Here is a 19,201-nt window from a genome sequence, read left to right as displayed (position 1 = left end):
ACAAGGGGCATAGATAGGGAGAATGCACTCAGTCTTTTTCCCTGGGATGGTGAATCAAGAACAAAAAGGGCATAGGTTTAAGACGAGAGGGGAAAGGTTCAAAGAGGAACTTGAGAGGCAACTTTTTTTTACACAAAGGGTGGTATGCAAGTGAAATGAGCTGCCAGAGGAGGTGGTTGAGGCAGGTACAATAACAACTTGTTGGACAGGTACATAGATTAGAAAGGTTCAGAAGATAATGGGCCAAACACTGGCAAATGGGATTAGCTAGGATGGGGCATCTTGGTTGGCATGGACTAGATGGGTGGAAGGGCCTGTTTCTGTGCTGTGTAACTTAGAATTCTATTGGTATATTCAACAGCTCCATTGCAGATGCCAGAACCATAAGTAAAATCAGAAAACTATAGATCAACAAGCATCATTAGGCAATAATACTTTCTGTTGTGGCAAACAGCATCTTTCCAGAACAGGCATATTTAGTCATCAACGGAAATACAGAGCAAGATATGGCCTCAACCAAAAGTCTGAAAGCTGCACATCTGTCATGGCAAAGAGGCGGGGGGATGCCAACTAGTTCTTCACGGTACTTTTGCATTGCTAAAATAACATTGGTTCTCAATGATGGACTTCCACATTTCATACAAATAAATTTGCGGGACCATACTTGAAAAGCAAGACACGGAATAGATTTCTCCAGGGAGCTCGATTCAAAAGGGTTCACAGTGACATCCACATGTATTGATGAGTGTCTGCTTCTTACAGAATCCTGATGTTTGCCATTAAGTCAACGTTAAATAGTCTGGCTAAAAGCAGCTTGCACTGAAGATGTGTGCTTTCATTTAGCCTAAAGATTTCCATTACAGGATTTCTTGTCATTATTTTCAAAAAATCCAGTTTTTTTTCCTTCAACATACAAATTTTGATAAAATATAAATATATGGAGGTACTGTACTGAGCCTGAAATGTAGCTTAGATGTTTGATATTGAGATTATAAAATGGCTCTACTACCACCGCCAAGATGAGGGGAAAATTAATTTAATAGAGAAAAAAAAATTATAAATCTGTTCAAGCTTCAGGCCAGCGTTAGGACGATGAAACCCCCAACACTTCTGGGAATCCTTAGTCACTTCAGATTCCCGAGGCAGAACCAATGTCAGGGCAAAGTTCTGATTCTTGCTGGCTTTACAATTTTTTGTGATATCAAAATATTTGCAGCACAGAACAAGGCCATTCAGCCCATAAGATCCATGCCAGTGTTTGTGCTCCACACAAGCCTCGGCCTGCCCCTCTCTGTCTAACCTAATCAAATGATCACATTCAACCTAGTGCCAACTACTTTCACATTACCTACTGCAAACATGCCCCTTTTTCCATTTGCATGTGGAATTCAGACAGAGTAAGTTGGTAGTAGTTGTACACAAAATGCTGGAGGAACTCAGCAGGTCAGGCAGCATCTATGGAGGGAAATAAACAGCTGACGTCTCGGGTCGAGACCCTTCATCAGGGCTGGAAAGAGGGTATTTCCCTCCATAGATGCTGCCTAACCTGCTGAGTTCCTCCAGCATTTTGCGTGTATTGCTCCAGATTCCAGCATCTGCAGAATCTCTTGTGCCTTGGTTGTATCCATGTCCTGTTCAATGTCCCATGCAAACCTTCACACAGAACTGCTATGAAGCAAGAACAGCTATAGCCCAGCAACTGGAAATATCAAATGCTGACAGCTCTTGTCATTTTAATTATGATTGCTAGCACCTTAGGGCAGGCACGGTAGTGTAGCTGCTAGCGTAACGCTATTACAGCACCAGTGACCCGGGTTCAATTCCGTCCGCTGTCTGTAAGAAGTTTGTACGTTCTCCCCGTGTCTGCGTGGGTTTCCTCCAGGTGCTCCGGTTTCCTCCCACGTTCCAAAGACGTACGGGTTAGGAAGTTGTGGGCACGCTAGGTTGGCGCCGGAAGCACAGCGACACTTGCGGGCTGCCCCCAGATGCATTTCACTGTGGTTTTAATGTACATGTGACTAATAAAGAAATCTTATCTTTAATTTTTTTATTTACAGCGTGGTAACAGGCCCTTCCGGCCCAACGAGTCCGCGCCACCCATTTTAAACCCAAATTAACCTACCCGTACATCTTTGCAATGTGGGAGGAAACCGGAGCACCCAGAGGAAACCCACGCAGACACGGGAGAACGTACAAACTCCTTACAGACAGCGACCGGAATCGGACCCCAATCGCTGGCGCTGTAATAGCGTCGCGCTAACTGCTACGCTACTTATCATCCTTATCATTTCCAGGTGAATTGCTAATACTACTTGGAGCAAAGGACGTATGAACTTTCTCACCACTGCTGTTCACTTAAATGGAGTCAGAGTCACGGAGCTACACAGCAGGAAACAGGCCCTTCGGCCCAACTCATCCATGCCGACCAATTTGCCTAACTGAGCTAGTCCCATTTGCCTGCATTTGGCCCAAGTCCCTCTAAACCTTTCCTATCCATATGTCTTTTAAACATGGTAATTGTAACCGTGACTGGGCGAGTGGACTGTAATGGACTGGCCTGGAGGTGCTCCCCGGTGCCAGACTCCATCTACTCTTCAGGCTTTGCAAAGGCTGGTGTCTGCATGAGATGCTCACACCATTTGCGAGTCTTGAACGCACCAGTGGAAATCAATGGAAAATGGCACTCAGGTACAAGTTGGGTGTGATCAGATACCATGATAATGTGTCAAAACAGCTCAGCGCCTTAGCTCCTCACATACACGTGGAACCAGGAAAGAAAAATCGGAGACTCTGTAGTCCTAGCAGGAAATCTTCAATCATGATTTATGATCCCCTTTGCCCAGAAACTCTGTTGCATGACATGCATTAACACTGTACAAGAATTTCTCAACTCTGGTCATGTGCATAACCACAGAGCCTCCATTATGAACGCCACAATCACTGTAGCTTTAAAATGTTTAGCACTTTGATGCAACTCCAAGTGTGTGAGAGCTGTCTGTCTCTCTCAGCGTCTGCAAGGTGCTCACTCGAGTTCCCTCCTGTGAATAGCTGTGACCCTGGCAGTTAGCCAGACTGCTCGGAATACATAGAACAGGGAACAGTACAGCAGAGGAACAGGCCCTCGGCCCACGATATTGTGCTGAACTAATTAAGCTAATGACACCTAATTCCTTCTGCCTGCACATGGTCCATTTCCCTCCATTCTCTGCATATTCATGTACCTAAGAGCCTCTTAAACACCTCTATCGTATCTGCCTCCAACACCAAACCTGGCAGCGCATTCCAGGTATCCACCACTCTCTGTGTAAAAAAAACTTGCCCCACACATCTCCTTTGAACTTTCCCCCTCTCACCTTAAATGCATGCCCTCTAGTATTAGACATTTTGACTCTGGGGAAGGTACCAGCTGTCTACTCGATCTATGCCTCTCTCAATTTATAAACTTCTATCAGGTCTCCCCTCAGCCTCTGCTGCACCAGAGAAAACGGTCCTAATTTGTTCAACCTCTCCTTATTACACATGCCCTCTAATCCCGCCAATGGTCACCATTTCCCCTACAAAATATAAACACGGATGGCAGTATCCAACACATTCCTGCAAGTATCCCAGTGACACCCAGAGACATTAAGCAGCACCTGCACCAATGCCATTGTTGGAAAATGAGGGCCAAGAACATTGTCACTTATATTCCAATTCTCTTTCAGGTCTGGGCACTGTAGGCAGGAGACCGAACAAGTCCAAAGATTCTTCTGTTCAAGGTTAAATTTGTTCTGGTGCGGAGAAGTCATCAGAAATAGTAAGACATAGGAAGTAAGCTGTTTTCAAGAAAACAAGGGAGCAGCACAGTGGTGCAGACAGTAAAACCATTCTCACAGCTACAGTGGCCCAGATTCAATCCTGACTTTGGACGCTATCTGGGTGGAGTTTGCACGTTCTTCCTGTAGTTGCATTGGTTTCCCTTGGGTGCTCCGGTTTCTTCCCCCCACCCCCAGAGAATATATGGGTTGATAGATTAATTGGCCTCTGTAAATTGCTCCTAGTGCGTAGGTGAGTGGTAAAATCTGGGAGGGGAGAAGTTGATGGGAATAAAATGGAATTGAGCTAGGATTCATGTAGGGTGTGGTTGATGGTGAGCACAGACTCAGTTGACCAAAGGGCTTGTTTCTCTTCTCTATGACATATCAACCCTCAGCCATAGCAGATCTCTGGAGGTTGCAATTTTCTAGTTATAGAAGATTATCTCTTCCATTTCCCTTGGTAAGACATCTCTCTCTCTCACTCTCTCTCTCTCTCTCTCATTGTGCTGCAGAACTGAGCATGTCTTTTCAGTGCTCCGCAGGATAAACAACCGAGTGGCTGGCATGGATGGAAGAGGGAGGTGGAGTTTAGGATCAGTTCAGCTATCAAAACAAAACGCATCAGAGCATGTTGAATTAAAGAACAGCTGGGACCACAATTTGGAGAGCAGAGGGGAACAAATTACGCTCTAAATAGAAATAGAAATGACACAGTCTGCCTGCAGACCCGAGAGTCTCCCTCTAAAATGTTGCATGGGATTTTGTTTACAGCATTTTAGACAATAACTTTGCAAATGCATTTTTTTAAAAATACTTTAGTTACTGTGAGCAGAGGGTCGGGGGAGGGGTAGGAGCAGTGGCTGGCAGGTGATAGGTGAGTCCAGGTGAGAGGGGGAAGGTAGGTGGGTGGGAGATGCAAGAAGCTGAGAGGTGATAGGTAGAAGAGGCAAAGGGCTGAAGAGGGAGGAATCCGGTAGGAGAGGGCAGTGGACCATGGAATAAAGTGATGGTGGAATAGCTATGCATGTGAAATAGGTGGGGAATAGATAGGCTGGTCATGAGGGCTGGGGAAGGGGAAAGAAAAGGATCGAGGGGGCCACAGGAATGAGGGAAGACGGGGGGGGAAGGAGGAGGGGGGGAGAAATAGAAGGGGGGGAGAAGAGGGAAGGGGTTACCAGAGGTTAGGAACAGTAAGGAAATAGCACTAACCATTCGACCATTGTACAGCCCCAAACCCTCTATGTTGAATGAACACAACTTCTCTTTTACTTGGTGAAACCTCAAAAGGTGAGTTAGCAGGACAAAGTCATTTTTATGTTAAACTTTGACATTTTACTGCCTGCCCTCTCTCCCCAATGAATTATAAATTGACTGCCGCCTGAAATGAAAGAAAATCAGAGTGCAAGAGCTGAGAGTTACTTTTATAACACGGAGGGAGACAGGGCAGCTTTAGTTGCTGAATATGTTTTTTTTAAATCAAAATTTAAAGCAAGGTATCAAGTTCTGCAGCAAAAAGGAGTCTGGGGAATTTCTCCCAGTTCTCCTAAAATCCTATCCCTAACCCAAACTCGGGTGACGAAAAGATGAAACACAATTGTTCTGCTGCCCATGAAGTCTAACACAAAACGGGTCACTTGCTAGGATGCGAGCTGTGAATTCACCACTCACGTTTTCATTTACCAACACTAATCATAGAGTCATAGGGCATTAACAGCATGGATACAGGCCCTTCAGCCCAACCAGTCCAGGCCTACCACCGTACCCACCCAGCTAGTCCCAATTTCCTGCATTCGGCCCATATCCCTCCAAGCCCCGCCCTTCCATGTACCTATCCAAGTGCTTTTTATATCATACTATTGAACCTGCCTCAACCACTTCCTCTGGCAGCTCATTCCATATATTCACCACCCTCTGTGTGAAAAAGTCACCCCTCAGGTCCCTTTTAAATCTTTTCCCTCTCACCCTAAATCTATGCCTCCTACCCTGGGGAAAAGACTGTTACCATCCACCTTATCTATGCCTCTCATAATTTTAAACACCTCTGTCTCATTCTCTGACATTCCAAGAAATAAAGACCCAGCCTGGACAACCTCTCCCTATATCTCAGGCCCTGGCAACATCCTCGTAAATCATTTCTGCACTCTTTCCAGATTAACCATACCTTTCTACAACAGGGTGACCAAAACCATACACAAGTGTGGCCTCACCAACAACTTATACAACTGCAACATAATGTCCCAACTCCTATACTCAATGCCCTAACTAGGCCAGCGTGCTAAACACTTTTAATCCTCCAAAATTTTAAAAACAAGAAAATTAAAAAACAGCTAATTTTCTTAATGACTTAACTGATGCAATCTTGATTCATTTCCCAAGTTCTACTTATTGCATGCTGTTACAAAGCAAAGTTGATGAACCTTTGCAAATTTGGACATTACATTATAGTTGCAACTTTTTCAGTTACACTTTAATGGTGTTTTTGCTGATTAAAGCCTGCCTTGATGTCTAGAGTAATATTTCTTCTTCTGAAGGTTCCTGAGGGAATAAACTGGAGATGGGTCTTTGTTAGCTCAGTGGGAGAGCAGTGTATTGACCTAGATATCAGGGCAAGTGAAAATCCTTCCTGAACCACAAGTGTCAGCTGTGGTTCAGTTGGCAGCACGCTTGCCTTGGAGTGAAGGTTGTGGGCTTCTTGAGAGACCTGAGCATCAAATTTTCATCTGACTCTATTGTGTTATGGGAATGCTGTGATCCATCTTTCAACTGAAGCTTCAAACTGTGGTCCCATCTGTTCCTCAGCAGATGTAAAATGTCCCATGAAGAGAAGTGGGATGTTATGCCTGCTACCTTTGCTGAATGTTATCTTTCAATTAACAGCAATAGAAACAGACTGTGTATCGTGGTGCCAGTTTATGGGAGCTAGCTGTGTGAAAATTTGCTGAGATACTTCCCACATTACAGAAGTAACCCCACTTCAAAAGTCAAAACAACTGCAGATGCTGAAAATCCGAAATAAAAACAGTAAATACTAGAAAATCTTGATAGGTCAAACAATGCCTGTGAAAAGAGGAACACGGTGAACATTTTAGTCAAAGACAAAGTTTCCGACATGGAACATGAATTCTGATCTGCTGGGTGCTTCCAGCATCCCTGTCCATAGCTTTTGATATGCCCTGGGTGACCCCAGGTTTTAAAAGACAGAAAAGGAACAAGAAGTAATAAAAGAGTAAAGAAACTCAAGTAACATTTCATTTCGAAAGAGGAATATGCTCTACCGCCCCTCGAATCTATTTTGCCATTTAATTATATCATGGCACCTCCTCATTGCAACTTTATCTGCTGGTTCATTAATACAAAATGAATTTTGCATTCTCACAATTAAAATTTTGAATAGAACATAGAACACTACAGCACAGTACAGGCCCTTCGGCCCACAATGTTGTGCTGACATTTTATCCTGCTCTAAGATCTATCTAACCCTTCCCTCCCACATAGCCCCTTATTTCTCTATCATTCACGTGGCTATCTAAGAGTCTCTTAAATGTCCCTAAAGTATCTGCCCCCACAACCTCTGCCGGCAGTGCATTCTACACACCCACCACTCTCTGTGTAAAAAAACTTACCCCTGACATCCCCCTTATACCTTCCTCCAATCACCTTAAAATCATGGCCCCTCATGTTAGTCATTGTCGCCCTGGGAAAAAGTTCCTGACTGTCCACTCGATCTATGCCTCTTATCATCTTATACACCTCTATCAAGTCACCTCTCATCCTCCTCCTCTCCATAGCCTCAAGGTTTTTTGCTGGGGACTGGAAGGATTTCCATTTGCCTTTGTTTGAAGAACTGATTTCATGTGTCACCTCAGCACAGCCTGGTTCTTGTTCCAGTTTACCTGGGGCCGAGTACACTGTGAAGAACGGTGCCCTTTATATGCAGAGCACTTTACTTTTAAAAACCTGCAGTGGTGGTTGGGATCTTTTCTCAACCACGATTCTGACTAATAACCAGAGTGTGAGGGGGCAGAGAATTTGCAGCACGCTTGGCTGGATGACTTCCTCAATCTGATACTCTTACTGGTTTCAGGAGAACAGGAAGGTATCAGCAGGAGCCACTGTCTGCAATTTCAACCAGTAAAAGGTTCACACAAGGGACAGGAAATAAAACTTGAACATGAACTGAATCAAGAGATTTATTGCTCATTGGGATAATTGGGTTTGACTGAAACATTATAGCAGGACCCTTAATTTGCTTTATTGTTAGATCAATCAGGCCACACAATCTTTAAAGTAATAATATCGTGCTTAAAGCTACTGTACAGATAAACTCACCCTTTGTATATTGTTACCAGTCCTAGTTCTTCTCTAGGGGGGTAAGCAATATTCCTAATGTTAAATCATAGAATTGTATCTGTTTACAGCACAGGAGGCATCTATTCAGCTAGACATAAATGGAGTTTAGGTTAGTCCCGCTTGGGCCACAGCCCTGCAGGTTTTTAATTCTTAAGTGCTCATCTGGACAATTTTCTTTAAATGTGGTGGGAATTTTCATCCCTAGCACCATCTCGGGACATGATTTACACGCTCCCAGTGCTCGATCCAAGTAACCATAATTCAGTGAAGCAATCACTCCAGAGTGTCACTAAACATAAAATAAAGACAGATTTGCATTTATAAAGCACATGCCCCAAAATACTTTATATCCAAAGAAGTGTTTCTGAAGTGTCGTCATTGTCAAAATGTGGGAAATGAAACAGCCAGTTTGTACATAGCAAGCTCCCACAACGTGGAAATGATCAAGTTATCTGTCTTTCTTGATGCAATATTGAGCAATAGATAAATATTAGCCAGGACACCCTGCCATTCTTCAAAATATTGCTACGATATAGAGTCAGAGTTATACAGCACCAAAACAGGCCCTTCAGCCCAACTCGTCCATGCTGACCAAGACGTCTATCTTTTGCAACTGCTGGGGAAAACAATTTAACGTATCACTCAAAGGACAGGATCACTGACAGCACAACACTCCCTTAGTACTGCACTAACTTTTTATACTCAAGCTTCTGAAATGGGATTTTGATCTGCGAATGTATAAGCACGAGTCAGGAGCAGGAGCAGGTCACTCTGCTGCTTGAGCCTACTCAACCTTTCAAGACTCAACTCTGCATTCCCATCTTTCCCTGATGATCTATTACACCCTAGCACATCAAGCATCTACCTATCCCGCCTTAAAAACATTTTTTTTTTAAAACACTGCTTCCATCACCAATTGAGAAAGAGTTGCAAAAACTCATGATCCTCCAAGAGAAAATAAAAATCACCTCATCTCTGTCTTTCAATGGATGACTTCCTATTTTTTTTAAACTGAGCCCTGGTTCTAGATTCTCCCACAAGGGGAAACATCGTCTCCACATCCACCCTGCAAAGACTTCTCAAATTCTTCCATCTCAGACTGTCACCAAAGGCGCCACAGCTGACTGAAACACACAGCCAACAATAAAAGAAACTGCTATTTAAGCAATTTCACAACAATCACAGACTCACCAACATCGCAGTATGAATTTCTGCTTCCAGTTTCAAGGTTTCTCAGAAGCACACCAGAGCACAATGTTGAATGGATCAATATTCTCCATCAGTATGTGGGAGCTTTATAGCTTGAAGATCACATATCTATCAACACGCTTGGTAGCCTGCCCTTTAGAAACACATGATCATAAGTTTTATCCACAGGGTTTCCGTCACTAAATCCCAGCTGCTAGAGTTGAGAGAAAACGCTTCTGTTGTTTGCCAAGCACAGAGTTCAGATGCTCTACCTTGGGAAAGCAGAACAACAAATCTACAATGCCCCACCCCCTGCCCAACTGCTGTGGATGCACTTTGTCATATAAACACCATCAAGAGCAGTTTTGAACACAGGCCTAGCTCTGTAATCTAAAGCACCTCATATGCTCATTCAGCAAGAGTCATTCTTTCTGTTTCAAATTGGTTGGCAAAAATAATACATTTCTGCAGTGATATTTAAAAGGAACTTACTCAGAATCAGACTGAATCTGCAATAGTTCTCACTGTCAAAGCTCAGCAGATCAGACAGCATCTGTGGAAAAAGAAACTAAATTAACATTTCAAGTCAGACCAGGAAAAAGTTAGAGGTAAGCATGTTTTGAGATGCAGAGGAAGGGGAGGAGAGAAAGGAATCTGTGATGGGCAGAATGCAGAAAGATTAAATGTTTAAATGTTAAAAGGGAATGATGATGCAAAGTGAAAGGGTTTGGTCATACATCATCTTCCCTTTCACCATTTAACCTCTCCAATCTCCCACCCCGTCACAGACCTTGCTTTTTTTTGGATTTCTCCTCCCCTCCCCCCTTTTATGTGCACCCTCAAACCTGTTCAACTTTTCCCAGTTCTGATGCAAGGTCACTGACCCAAAGCATTAACTATGTTTTTCTCTCCACGGACTCTGACTGACCTATTGGGTTATTCAGAGTCATATAGCATGGAAACAGGCCCTTCGGCCCAACAGGTCCATGACAACCAAGATGTCCCATCCAAGCTTGTCCCACTTGCCAGCGTTTGGCCCATTTCCTTCCAGACCTTTCCTATTCACGTACCTGTCCAACTGTCTTTTAAAAGTTGTTAATGTACCCACCTCAACTACTTCTTCTGGCAGCTCATTCCATATATACCACCCTTTGTGTAAAGAAGTTGCCCCTCAAGTTCCTAGTAAATCTTTCCCCTCTCACCTTAAACCTGTGCCCTCTACTTCTTGATTCCCCAACCCTGGGAAAAAGACAGTGCATTCACCCTCTCTATGCCCCTCATGATTTTATACACCTCGATAAGATCACCTCTCAATCTCCTATGCTCCAAGGAATAAAGTCCAAGCATGTCCAGCCTTTCCCTATAACTCAGTCCCTCAAGGCTCACAACATCAAGACCAGAGACTTGGGATCAACACCTCCTTTTGCAACTGGATCTTTGACTTCCTGACCAACAGACCGCAATCAGTAAGGACAAGCAGCAATGCCTCCACCACAATTATTCTCAACACTAGTGTCCCACAAGGCTGCGTCCTCAGCCCCCTATTCTCCTCCCTATACACTCGTTACTGCATGGCTGAATTCTGCTTAACTCCATCTACAAGTTTGCAGATGACACCACCGTAGTGGGCCATATCTCAAGTAACAATGAGTCGGAGTACATGAAGGAGATAGAGAGCTTAGCAACATAATGTCATGATAACAACCTTTCCCTCAATGTCAACAAAACAAAAGAGCTGGTCATTGACTTCAGGAAGGGGGTGGTACACATGCTCCTGTCTACATCAATGGTGCTGAGGTCAAGAGGATTAAAAGATTCAAGTTCGTCGGAGTGAACATCACCAATAAGCCTGTCCTGATCCAACCACGTAGACGCCACAGCAAAGAAAGCTCACTAGTGCCTCCACTTCCTCAGGAGGCTAAAGAAATATGGCATGTCCCTGTCGACCCTTACCAACTTTTATCAATGCACCACAGAAAGCATCCTATCTGGATGCATCACGGCTTGGTACGGCAACTGCTCTGCCCAGGACTGCAAGAAACTGCAGAGAGTTGTGGACACAGCTCAGCACATCACGGAAACCAGCCTCCCCTCCATGGACTCAGCCTACACTTCTCGCTGCCTCAGTAAAGCAGCCAGCATAATTAAAGACCCCACCCACCTCAACCGTTCTCTCTTCTGCCCCCTCCCATTGGGAAGAAGATACAAAAGCCTGAAAGCACGTACCACCAGGCTCAAGGACAGCTTCTATCCCGCTGTTATAAGAGTATTGAACGGTTCCCTACTACGATAAGCTGGACTCTTGACTTCAAAATCTACCTTGTTGTGACCTTGCACTTTATTGTCTACCTGCCCTGCACTTTCTCTGTAGCTGTTACATTTCACTCTACATTCTGTATTGTTTTACCTTGTACTACCTCAATGCACTGTGTAATGAATTGATCTGCATGAACCGTATGCAAGACAAGTCTTTCACTGTACCTCGGTATATGTGACAATAATTAACCAATTTATTCTAGGGAATAAAGTCCTAGTCTATACAACCTCTCCTTGTGCATTTTCAATCCTTGTAATATTTTTTTCTGCACTCTTTCTAACATCTTTCATATAGGAGGGTGACCAAAACTGAACACAATACTCCAAGTGTGGTCTCACCAGTGTCTTGTATAACTGCACCACGACCTCCCAACTTTTATACTCAATGCCCTGACTGATGAAGGCCAGTGTGCCAAAAGACTTCTTCACCACCCTGTCTACCTGTGACTCCACTTTCAGGGAACAATGCATTTGAACTCCAAGATCCCTCTGTTCTACAACACTCACCAGGGCCCAGCCATTCACTGTGAAAGTCCTACCATAATTTGACTTTCCACTTTGAATTTCCTTCATTTTCTCCACATTTTAAAGTAGCTCCCCCTGCCATCTCCCTTCCTACTTCTGGTAATGTTCTTGGAATGCCTTTGACTTTCTAATTGTCTGTCACTTTCCCATGTGATAGGGAGGTCACATGAATTGCTCTGCTCATTCCATGCAGTGGTGCAGGAGGGCTGCATTACTGGAGCTATCAATTATCAGCTGAGATGCTGAATGCGCCATCCAAGACAGACTGTAAAGTGGCTTGATTCAAAAACAAGGAAACCTTGGTATCCCAGTCAGTATTTTGCTGTTAAAAATACATTATAAAAAACAACATAGTTCCTCTTTTGCTCTTTGTTGAACCTCACTGTGCAGTAACCTATCACCTGCCAGCTGTTCTGTATGCAGACACGTACTGTGTGAAGCTACACATAAAGCTAATCCACTGCTTGCAAACCACTTTACATTAATCCAATGCTACAATAAAGTGCTTTAGAGGTCCTTCCTTCCACTCTGCTTTCCTTCATTTCTTCAATGTTTCTCCCACAAGTGGAAACATCTTCTCCACATCAACCCTGCGAAGACCCTTCGAAATCTTCATTATTGATCTGTCCTTCTCAGCTAAGAACTACAGTTAAGAAAATCAGTTGAATAATACTCAAAGTTATCCAAAACTTTATACAGTCATTTCCTAACTCACACCATGGCCCATTCACCCAACTCTCCTGTACTTGCTGACAGAACGACTGCCAGTTATACAACTTTGATTTTAAATCCCTTCCCGTCAAATGTTCCTTCCTGAAGTATCCTCCAGCCTTATAATCTTAGAAGCTATCTGAACTCCCCTGATTCTGGCCTCTTACTCATCTCTGAATTTAATCCATGCCAGAATTGATGGTCATGCCTTCAGCTGCCAAGACAAACTCTGGAACTCTTCTGTAAACCCATTATTGCCAGCATTGCCAGGAAACGTCCACATCCACGGACAAATAAATTTTAAAAAATTTTGCCACTGACCTTTAATACACTCCTTAAAAACCACCCCTGAATAATGTTTCTTCATCTCCAATAACATCCCTTTATGTGGTTCACCATCAATTTTTTTTCCCGAGTGCCCTCTTATGCAGCACCTGGGATGTGTTTCCATGTTAAATATGCTAGGTAAATGAAACTTTGTGCAACACAAAGGCACTGGAGGAACTCGGCGGGTCGGGCAGCATCTATGGAGGGAAGTGCACAGTCAATGTTTCAGGCCGAGACCCTTCATCTGGACTGGAAAGAGGGGAGATGGCTATAATAAAAAGGTCGAGGGATGCGGTGGAGCAAGAGCTGGTAGCTGATAGGTGGCCTGCCCTCTTTCCCTCCAGTCCAGGTGAAGGGTCTCGACCCGAAATGTCAACTGTCCATTTCCCTCCACAGATGCTGCCTTACCCGCTGAGTTCCTCCAGCATTTTGTGTGTTGCTCCAGATTTCCCTCACCTGCTGTCTCATGTCTCTAATGAAACTTTGTGTTATTTTTGAATAGATGCAGCCTAAATCTATGGATAACAGTAATTCATCAGATTAAATGATTGCAGATATTGCCACTGTTAACGTTGTGTTGTTTAATCAAAATTGGCAAAAGCTCATGGTTTAGTTTGTCACTGGGCCTTTATTATGATTTCTTTCCCCAGACACTCTCCCTCAAAGATGATGTGGTTTAGAACCCATCTAGCCCACAGGCTCTACTGGGATTTGTACCAGTCAGCCTAGTAAACATTGGAACCATGGAAGAGAAATGATTCAGAAACTAAGCACAAAATGAAGGAAGCAGATTAATCCTCTTGAAGACTGCAATTTAAAATGGGAAAATTACAATAGTGCAGTTCAGTAACGAGATCTGGAGAGACCAAAAGTCCTTCTTTAAATTTCGTATTTTCTCCACTTACTGATTCTATAGAGCAACTGCACAAGCATTTTGCAGATTTCCATTGACAAAAGAGGTCTGTAGCAAAAAAGGTTCATAACAAAAAGGGCAATGAACTGATAAAAGCCAGTTTCAGAATGGGACATCTCCACTGCTGTTGGCACAACTGGCTAGGTCGACAGAACACGAGGCATCATATGAGGACAACTATCACTGATGTCTGAGGGCCAACTTTGTTTTTTTTAAAAAAAACAAGAAGTCTATAAATGCTTTCAGGATGTGACATCTAACATACATTAATCCCAGAATCCTTGGCTTCGATTACTAGAGCAACTGAGATTGAAGCTGGCTGACCCTTGAATGACTCCAGCTCATGGATATGATGGTATTCTTGGCTCCCTGATGAGCTAAGCTTCAGCCACTCTCTCTGACCTTTACTCAATTGCAACAGTGCTTGAGACAAGAAAATAATGAACAACATTTAATTCTACCTGTTCACAAAAGAGCATTACTCCTCTTCCAGCCACCCGCCCCCCCCCCCCGCCCCCCGACTCTCATTAGGCCTCAGTCCTTCCACCAACAATTACAAGGGTAGAATTGTCCATTCAGAGCCAATGTGCTTTTTCACAACAACCTGGTGACCTAATTAATCAGCTGTTCTCCCAACAGACAGTCAAAACAAAAAGTAATATTTCTATAAAGGCAATGGTAGACTTGTTAATCCCTGATATTTTCAGTCACTTCCCAGCAACAAGAAACACCGCACTTTTTGATCGTTTAAAAAAAAGGTCTTGGAAGCAGCTGGTGTCAAGAATGTAATACCAGCTTACACGGCTTGACGTTAGCGAATGTCTCTTTAGACTCTACCATGCCTACACTTGCTATCATTCTGATTTAGTTACCCAAACAACTTTAGCTAGTTCACAAGAAGTCTGCATTACTCTGTCTCAGAATATTACCATATCAACGGCTTGCTGAGAGGAGAGCCCGTTGAGTGTTGTTTACCAAACATCCTGCCCTTGCCTAGCTATTGGCACGATATGGTTTTAGTGCTAGAATTTTGTTAAAGGGTGACACTCGCACTGGTTTTAAGTTGGTGTACCAAATCCGCAAGTAGCTTGTTTGTTCAAGTTTCTTGGAAATGTGTTGCTCACAGCATTGTGTTCCTTGGGTTGTTCAACAAAGTTTGTTTGGTTGAGGAAAGGAAAGGAATCAGAAGTCAGGGCCTCAATTTCCTCTCGGTTATATCAGGACTGCCAACTCCCCAGGATTATCCTGCAGTGTCCAAAGATTACAAATGCATCTCCTGGGCTCCACTACAGGATTATGCCAAGAGATAACACACAGAGACTTTGGCCTGAATGGATGCAATTTAAAATATTCACAATGTACTTGGGAGATCAAAGCAAACAGTGTTGGGTCTGTCCCAAAGTCCTTCTTTGTGACCTCGTGGGCATTCATGACCACTTTGGACTACAATGGACTTTGGCTTTTTTGTTCTGATTGTGTTCTTTCTTATATAGCTTTGTATAATTTATGTTGTTAATTTGTTTTTCTTGTGAATGTTGTGTACCTAATGCCATGTGCCTGTGATGCTGCTGCTGCAAGTTTTTAAATTGTACTTCTGCAATACATACACTTGTGCACATGACAATAACCTCCACTTCGACTTCATTGAGTCTTCCAAGCTTCATTAGGGCTGAAATTGCCTCCCTGGAAATGGAGTATGTGGATCCTGAAGGACACTGAGAGATTATTTTCCCTCCCCTAACCCAACAACGGAGACAAGTGATCAGTAAAGTGAAGACAAAAGAGAATACAGATGATGGAATCTGGAACAAAGAACAGAACGCTGAAAGAACTCAAATGGGTCAAGCAGTATCCGTGGAGGCAAAAGGTGTGAATCAATGTTTCGGGTCAAGACCCTGCCTCGGGACTGAAGCATAATGTGATTTCAGTTGTGACAATATCAAGACACAATCACAGATCACACCTAGAGGCCACCAATCTTTGCTTAACAACTCCACAACAGAAAATTGTTCTGCGCCCCTGAACAATAGAGGAAGCCCCCGCAAGTTCAGCGCTGTTTCACAGTAGAATGGAATTGTTATCCAGATAAAGATAACTAAAGTTGCAAAGCATTTTGATCTCACATTACAACATGATCCAAATGATGCCAAGGAAAAACTGTCCCAAATGTAATAATCATGAAATTAACATAAGCAAGCTGCATGACATAGATCACAAGGGGATCAGATGTAAATTTCTGCACCGAGCACCAAATCTTCTCAGAGGCAGTTTGAGTAACCACCCTGCACTGGTCCTGAGCAAATGTATTCATCGCCAATTCCTTGCAATAATCAGGAGTGAGTGCAAGTCATTCTTCCCATCTGGTTTACTGAACATAAAATGTATTAACAAACTCCAAGCAACAAATGGTCCAGTACTCAAGATACAATAGCTTTCAACATAATTCTACTTAAAGCCCTGCTGTAGTGAAAATCATGCTTTAAAAAAAATCACAGCACTGCAAAACTTCAAACACAATCTTATTGCTGTTAAAATGAGCATTTCCCCAATCAGCAATTGGTTTATTATTGTCACAGATACAGAGAAAAGCTTTTGTTTGCATTGCCATCCAGGCAGATCATTCCATACACAAGTACACTGAGGTAGTACAAATAGGGAAAAAAAGAACAGAATGCAAAATATAGTGTTACAGTTAAGAGTAAGTGCAACACAGGTAGACAAATAATACACAAGGGTCATGACGAGGTAGACTGAGAGATCAAGAGTTCATCTTTATCATATAGGAGGTCTGTTCAAGAATCTTATAACAGTGGGATAGAAGCTGTCCTTGAACCTATAAGAAGGGCTGAGATATATCTGAGGGTTATGATTTTTTTTAGAATCATGTTGGTTCAATGTAATTAATGTTTTTAGACTTGGGCATGAACATCCTTTCCAAGTTTTTATTTTTAGCACAAGGTCCAGAACACAAAGAGCTTTGCGTTGAGCAAGAGGCAAGGACACACAGGAGAGTGCTCCCTTCCTAATATTACCTATGCTGACAGAAGGGTGGTGTGTGTGTGTGTGTGTGTGTGTGTGTGTGTGTGTGTGTGTGTGTGTGTGTGTGTGTGTGTGTGTGTGTGTGTGTGTGTGTCTTTATGTCATGTCTATTCATCTGCAGCTATTTGGCATCCGTGGAGAATCTTCCCATCAATCCACTGATGAAATTTCATCAGCTGTAACACGATTTGGCTATTAATGTTGAAGAGCTCCGTTGGGTGGTACAATTATGGAATCTCTTATCTAGCAGAACCCAAGTAACATGTTGGTCTTGATGTGGCACAGTCACAGGAAGCCAGGCCTTCGGTATTCAATTAGTGCCTTCAGATATAAATCCACTACAAGAATAACACTCCAAACTGAAGGCCATTCTCAAAACGGGTCTGCTAAAAAAAAAAGCTTTTATTTTAAAAATAGCACAGACTGAAATACAAGGATGAATTTGTGTGCTATGTAATGCAAGAAAACCTAAAAAAGTGTATTATGAATGAGTTTTCCTCCTGGCAAATCTTAACTGGCATCAATAATGCTGTCACATTAGCAAAATGGGGAGGATCGCATTAGCAGATGTTATTGCCTGTATGTTTAATGCCTTTCTTGTTAATCCAGTAATTTACTGTCCTTTGATATCTGATGTAGTATTATCACAAATGATTTGTACACTTCTTTATAAAGGTCACTTTGTTTTTGTTTCAATATAGAATTAATACAAAAACAGGATAATTAAACTTCAAGACTTATTTCCAAGGAAAGTCCTTCTCTTTGTGTCAACTGACCCCAGTATAATGCTGGGCTAGCGTCATGACTCCCTCTATTCTTGTCAGATGATGCACCATCACTCAGCAAACCTCAGCGGCAACAATGGCTCTTGCAGTTCATGAGGTCACCCAAAATCCCTGCCTCTGTTATAGCGTCACATTATACCCCTAAATGCTGTGCTCAACAGTACAGCACTGAATTTCTTCTCACATTAATGTGGTCAGAAAAAAGGCTTGGAATACTCACCATGTGAAACCTATGCCCCATTTAAATGGCTTATTCTTGGTTTAAGCTCTCAGGTAACCAAGCTTACACGAGTACCAAGCTTACCTGTTATAGGGAAGATGTTATTAAACTAGAAAGAGTGCAGAAAAGATTTAACAGGATGCTGCCTGGACTCAGGGGCCTGACGCACAAGGAGAGGTTGTATAGACTAGGACTTTATTCCCTAGAACAGGAGATTGAGGGGTGACCTGAAAGGAGGTATATAATATCAAGAGGGGCACTGACAGGGTGAAAGCACACAGTCTTTTTCCCCAGGGAGGGGGTGCTAAAAACAAGAGAGCATAGGTTTAAGATCAGATGGTGAGAGGTTTAAAAGGGACATCGGGGCAGTTTCATGCAAAGGGTGGTGCGTATTTGGAATGAGCTGCCAGAAATAGTGGTTGAGGCGGGCACATTAGCAACATTTAAAAGCCATCTAGTTAAGTACATGGATAGGAGAGGCTTAGAGGGCTATGGGCCAAACACAGGCAGATGGGACTAACTCGGTGGGCAACACGGTCAGCATGGACAAGTTGGGCTGAAGGGCCTGCTTCCATGCCGTATGACTCTACGAGTAGTAGGTTTACCAATCTGTGCCTGCCTAGACCATGTTATTTGCAAAATTGTCCTTATGCACAAGACCAAATAGATGGCTACCTAAATGATTTGAGAAGAATTTGTGATTGGCGTGCATGAAGATACTCAAGTATTATTTTCATTTTATTTAATTTGCAGTTAAATACATAACTTTGCTTTCTTGCTTCAAGTAGATAGATGAAGTTTCTTCCCCTTACTTATACAATCTTGATTGGAAATTAAAAGGGGATTTCCTGGCCTCCTGGGGGACACTGACACAAACGAGGAACATGGGCCAGTTCACAGCCATTCATATCACTTCTCAGAGTGTGGGGGAAATGGGGAGGGGGGGGGGTTTTCCTGGTGAGTTCCAAAGGGAAATAAACAGTGCACCCACCCCCAGAGAACTGTAGTACTTACTGGCAATCTTCTGTAT

General features: G+C 43.0%; 1 protein-coding gene across 11 annotated transcripts in view; it reads right to left on the bottom strand.

The window, feature by feature from the left end:
- Nucleotides 1–19,201, bottom strand: part of klf12b (Kruppel-like factor 12b) — a 279,148-nt gene that overhangs the window by 152,112 nt on the left and 107,835 nt on the right. For 10 of the 11 annotated variants that reach the window (XM_052026717.1, XM_052026725.1, XM_052026724.1 and 7 more), the window contains one exon: nt 9,828–9,888. The exons of the other annotated variant lie outside the window; for it this stretch is intronic. The gene's annotated coding sequence lies outside the window, so the exon portion shown is untranslated. The remainder of the gene's footprint in view (nt 1–9,827; nt 9,889–19,201) is intronic. 11 annotated transcript variants of the gene reach the window in all.

This window comes from Pristis pectinata, chromosome 11 (assembly GCF_009764475.1).
Source record: "Pristis pectinata isolate sPriPec2 chromosome 11, sPriPec2.1.pri, whole genome shotgun sequence".
In the NCBI taxonomy this organism is placed as follows: domain Eukaryota; kingdom Metazoa; phylum Chordata; class Chondrichthyes; order Rhinopristiformes; family Pristidae; genus Pristis; species Pristis pectinata.
This window is presented reverse-complemented; position numbering and strand designations above follow the sequence as displayed.